Source organism: Cibotium barometz, chromosome 32 (genome assembly GCF_041138505.1).
Source record: "Cibotium barometz isolate CiBa-2024 chromosome 32, ASM4113850v1, whole genome shotgun sequence".
NCBI lineage: Eukaryota > Viridiplantae > Streptophyta > Polypodiopsida > Cyatheales > Cibotiaceae > Cibotium > Cibotium barometz.
This window is the reverse complement of record NC_141077.1, coordinates 47,278,831-47,285,060: the sequence shown is the minus strand read 5'-3', so window position 1 is coordinate 47,285,060 and position 6,230 is coordinate 47,278,831.

Below are 6,230 nucleotides of genomic sequence, written 5' to 3'. Positions count from 1 at the left end.
GGAAAAGAGGTGGAATGAATCATAGAGAAATCAGTGGGATTAGATGCTTGGATGTAAGCTCTATAAATTGAGGCATTGCCCTAATGAGAATTTGCTAGTTTTTGAGTATCCATGCCTACATTAATCTATTTGTTAATTACTTGCTGGTTTTTGAGTATCCATGTCTACATTAATCTATTTGTTAATTACCCACTAATTACATCTTAATTATTTGCTAAATCACTTTGTTAATGATATTGATTCTAGTGTTTGATCCACCATAGCTCATCACAATGCCCTAATTTCAACATGGTATCAGAGCCATGCCTAGAATCCATCATTTTGTGAGCTCATTATCTTGCTAATTATTTTTCTAATTAGGCTTAGTAGAAAATTATAATTTTTTCTCTTTTTTCAACTATTCTCTGTACCCCCAGCCAGTGGAGGAGCTCCCTCTCCTTGCACACACAACATTAGCTCAAAAGCTTCTAACCCTAGCTAGCCAACCCTATGACGCTCCAGCTAGTCGAAACAGAACATCAAACCATCGCGTAGATCTCCGGATTTTCACCGTTTTGCTAGCGCCATTTTTCTGCAAAAGAATCATTAGGGGAAGGTTGAGGTCTATAGGGGCCCTTTAAGCTGCCATATTATGATTTTAATGACTTTTTGTTAAAATGTTAAGTTTCTTTGACTTTAGATACCTTCTTATTCTTCAAATGGCTAGAAGTTTCGCTAAAATTGAATTTAAAATTGAGTGGGCAAAACCATTTCATGTGACATATCTATGGAAAGAGCTCAGCGAGTAGATTCTGGATCTCTAATCTCTGATAAATTTTGAGCTCATATGTAGAAGTTATGGATGTCCGAAATTTTAAAAACTCCCCCTTCCCCCACTTTTTAGGAATGAAAAGTACAAAAAGGCATCTTCTAGAGAATCTTTTGACCACCTTTAATCACCCAACATTTTTATATACATGGCATCACATGATTGGCCCTTTTCCTTAATAACCTTTTAATCACATGGCATCTTAAAGGGCCCCTATAGACCTCAACCTTCCCCTAATGGGAGATGATGTCTTGCTCAGCTCTACAATCAGTCTAATTCCTCTTAGCCCCGGGGCTTTTCAAGCACGCTCTACAAGCTAGTGAAAACAAAATTCAATTTCATCAAGTCTACAGTGAGATCCAAGCTCTTCATCAAATCTGTAGGTGACTTTGGTAAAATAGAGATTAAGCTTTCAATATTTGGTCAAATCTTGTGTTTCTTGGCTTAATCCTCTACTAGACTCATTGCTATTGATGGCTTTGAAAGCATTTGAGCTCATTTGAAGTCTAAGGCACCAGATCTGGACTCCCCGCATACTCTATTTTTTGCACACAAAACAGTGGATTAATTTGCTAATCAATGATTAATCAATGCTAATCACTATATTTTGGTGCAATTGAGGGTTCAAATTAACCATTAGGTATCTAATACAGATCCCTATAACTTTAGATTGCAATTCGGAGTTGGTTTGATACTCCAACCATTCCGTACAAATTGGTTACCCTTGATTTAATGTAATTTTTAGAAAAATTGTGTTGATAAATTTGTGATAATCATCATTTTGCATTTAACCCTTGGTTAATGCCTGTAAATCTCACTCAAATTCAAGATTATTCACAACCAGAGTTGCATTTGGGAATGTGCATAAGAATGAATGCTATACACATTATGTATTGGGCACATTGCATCAGTTTAAATATGGGATCACACACTACCCTTGTCCAGAATAAGGCAAGAGGTAAGACCTCCCGCATAAATTTGGGTTTGCATTGCATAATGACACAAGATGAACATCAAAAGCCCAAAGAAACTGTCAGCAAAACATTTAAACATGTTGCTCACATGGAGCAAAAAGACCCGACGGACGAGCTCATGGCCCCAACCATGAAAGAAGAAGAATATCTCTTTTCAAGAAGAGGATCCACACCGAGAAGAAGATCTAAAGGAAGAATTGAAGGAAGACATGGACACGAGAAGAGAAGCTGCCACAAGAAGAGAAGCTTCCCCAAGAAGACTTAAAGAAGAGAAAGACATGGACACGTGGAGAGAAGCTGCCACGACAAGAAGACTGAAGACAAGAGAAGATGTGAGGCTCCAAAGAGTGAGGAGCCATGTGAAAATCTCTGAGAGAGAGAGAGAGAGAGAGAGACCCCACAACCCAATGTAACCTGCCCCAACAAAGTAAAACCACCTCTGAGCCACCGATGATGTAGGCCACGTGGTAGATGTATGTGTGAGCACTTTAGTCAAGGTCGCGGGCACTTATAGTAGCCTTGGACACATAGAGAGAGAGAGTGTGTGTCAAGGACTATGGAGTTTAGGGACTTGAGGCACTGGTCGCAGACTATCAAGTAAGAGAGAAACTTGGTACAGGGTCCAGGTGTGTGCTAAGTTAACTTGAGGGGAGGAGTAGACACTGGTCGCGGACTATCAACAAGTAAGGAGGCAAACTTGGTATAGGGTCCAGGTGTACTAGGAGTATTCACTTGAGGGGAGGTGTTGAAATATACAAGTGAATAGGGTGTGTGCGGGAACAAGCCCTTGGTTAGAGGCTGTAAAAGAGGATGAGTAAATGTGAAAGAACCTGTGAAAAGGTGAGAAGAATCTACTGGGAGAGAATAAAGGGTAGCATGAGAAGATTTAGAAAGTGTGGAGATATTCTGGGAAGTGTGGAGATATTCTGGGAGATATTCTGGGAAAAGTGAAGAGGTGGAGAGAATCAGGGAAAAGAGGTGGAGTGAATCATGGAGAAATCAGTGGGATTAGATGCTTGGATATAAGCTCTATAAATTGAGGCATTGCCCTAATGAGAATTTGCTGGTTTTTGAGTATCCATGCCTACATTAATCTATTTGTTAATTACCCACTAATTATATCTTAATTATTTACTAATCACTTTGTTAATGATGTTGATTCTAGTGTTTGATCCACCATATCTCATCACAATGCCCTAATTTCAATAGATTACCTATAGCAACATATGGAATAGTGCTTGTGCAAAAACTTCTGCAATTAGAAAAACTTGTAATCTCCAATACAGTGGTACTATAAACATGTTATACCACAACTTTATGTAAACTACTCACATAAACATACATCCACCAACAACCTATAAATCTTAGATTCTCTGTATAGAGTTTCATACAACCAAATTTATGTCACAACTTTTCACCAAACTAGAAATTAGAGACACATATAATCAAAATTTACACTTTCATAGGGAGTGTCTACAATGAAAAAAACTTGTAAAGCCAAAATGGAACCGAAAATGGCCTAAAATCCAACTTGTAAAAATGACCATGTGTATCATGTGAACTTGGGGGGTGGGGACATGGATAGTGAATTGGGACATGTATGTGTCTTTGTTGTTGCTGATATTTATCTTGAACTATATAGAGCATCTAGATTTCTTTATTATGAATCTAAACAGGGTTGATGCTATTCTCGGACAAGAATGGTTTTTTAGACATGATGTTCATGTAGATCAGTGATATTCTTAGATGTTCTTAGATGATATTTTGGTCGATAGTTTTACTCTTGAGGATCATGTTGAATGTCTCCCCGAATCGTCTTGGGGGGGTTCTAAGACAAGAACGAGTGTATGCCAAACTCTCTAAGTGTAAGTTCTTTTACAAGGAGCTCATATACCTAGGTCATCATATTTTTTATGGACGGTATGTGCATTGATTTTGAGTGGATCTACTGGGTCAATTGCTCAGATCATGAGGTAAATTTGAGCATTTTTGGGATATTATTTAAAATTTATTGTTCCTTCTCAACAACGAATCTTCTTAGAATAGGGATTAAAGTCCAACAGTCCTATCACTTGGAGAACAAGACACTTGATGAGGCTTTTTGTATTCTCAAGCTTAAAGTGAAGGAAACACCTATTTTAGTCTTACTGGATCCTAGTAAACCATTCACAGTTGAGACTCTTGCGCATGTGATTTTACGAAATAGAGGCATTTTTTAAGGAGTGTTGACATATGGCTTTTGAGAGTAAGAAACTTTATGATACATAGGTCAAATGGTATACTTAGGAGAAATAGTTATATATTATTGCATTGTTATAGTACATAATATTTCTGAGAGCATAGTACTAAATAGTACTCTAATGTTGTTTTGTTGGCATATTACTAATTTCTTATCTTTATCTTGTTGTGCCTATACCTCTGGAACCATTGGAGGGGGTGTGATGTGGCTTTGGAGCCTTGGTAGTGTGACATGTCTCTCTACACACACAGATCTACACACGCTCATGCACACACACACACACAGATATTCACACATGCACATGCACACACACACACACACACCCACACACGCACATACCCGCACACATATATTCATATGGACATATGCATGTGTGCGCACACACACATGGCCACTTACATACCCACTCCCATAAACCTAAAAAAATTAAGAGCCTCTTTTTAAAAAAAAAGGATCTCTCTCTCTCTCTCTCTCTCTCTCTCTCTCTCTCTCTCTCTCTCTCTCTCTCTCTCTCTCTCTCTCTCTCTCTCTCTATATATATATATATATATATATATATATATATATATTGGATCTAGATTTGTTGTTTTGATCGATCACAAGTCAATCAAGTATAGATGATGTTAAGGGGAAGGAAGGCAGAACTTATATAGGATTTTGACATGGAAATAAAGTACAAGAGACCTCTAGACGAAGAGCAACTCATGGCCAGGTTCATTCGGGGAATGAAAGAACCCTTAGACACACTGGTCAAGAATGCTAAACCAGTGTCCATGGCAGAAGCTGTCAAAATGGCGAAGGACTTCGCTAAACCCTTCATCGTGAAAGTCTCACCAAAGCCAGCTCCCTCATCCTTCAAGAGATTCCAGACACCCGGAAGTCCTTCCAACCTTCCACCTCCAAAGAGACACCAAGGTCCCAACCAGAATCTGGAGTCGGGAAACCTCAGGAATGAAGGAAGACCTTTCCCTCTTGAAGTACTTTCTAAGGAACTCTGCTCTCTCAAGAATGCAAAGGGAAGAGCTTCGAAGTGAGAACAGGTGCTTTGGATGTCAGGGGTTTGGGCACCAGCTCAAGGATTGCCCATCTCCTTGTGTGGGCCAAGGAAGCTAGGGTCCTAGAATTCAGAGACAGACTCCTTCGTATCAGTCCACCCAATCAGGGTCCCCCGCACGCCAAAATCAGGGCAACCCCAGAAGAATACCAGCTTAGCCTGCAGCCTCCATGCAAAGCAGTCTCCGAACTCCCTCCCAAAATTGGGGTCACCAAAGAGAGAGAGTCCCACCTCAGACTGCAGCAGCTAGAGCCGTCACTATAGCGGAGGAAGTGGAGGAAGAGAAAGGACAGATCTATGCCGCAATAGAGCATCAGGGGAATCATTAGGAACTCAATGGAGTCTTTTTGGGCCCTTTAATTTGCCATTGCCTAATGGAGGTGATTAAGAAATAGACAAATAGGGAGATTACATGTGGACTGACACCAATGGTTTGTAAGAGCCTAGAAGGTAGTGGTCAAACTTAGAATAATAGGCTAAATAGGCTCTTTTTAAATTTTCAAAATCAACTAAAACTCAAAAATTCAAAACGTATATGCATTTTTCCCCTATTTTATATAGAAAAGGATAGCTGCAGCCTGCCAGCAGCCTGCAGCCATCATTAACTAAGGCCTCCAAAGTGATAGAGGCCCAAAAACGAGTTCCCATGCATTCAATGCACATTCCCCTTCACTTTCCACTATCCCTCTCTCCCACGTTCCCTCCAAAACGCTCTCTCTTCCCCCTTTCTCATAGCAAGGCGTTTTTCACTCTCTAGACTACTTCTTTTAGCTATCTACCTCTTGATCTACCTCTCTCTTCACTCAGAAACCCAGATCTATAGCTATGGAAGCTTGATCTGCAACCTCCTCTTAGAAGCTATGGAAGCTTGATCCTCACTTACATTTCCTTCCTTCATCCTTCTTCCTTGTCCAACCTCCTTTTACAGAGTGTAACAGCAGAGCTTAGCTATGGAAGCTTGATCTGCAACCTCCTCTCAGAGGCTATAGAAGTTTGATCCTCACTTACATTTCCTTACTTCATCCATCTTCCTTGTCCAACCTCCTTTTACAGAGTGTAACAGCAGAGCTTAGCTATGGAAGCTTGATCTGCAACCTCCTCTCAGAAGCTAGGGAAGTTTGATCCTCACTTACATCCTTCTACCTTGTCCAACCT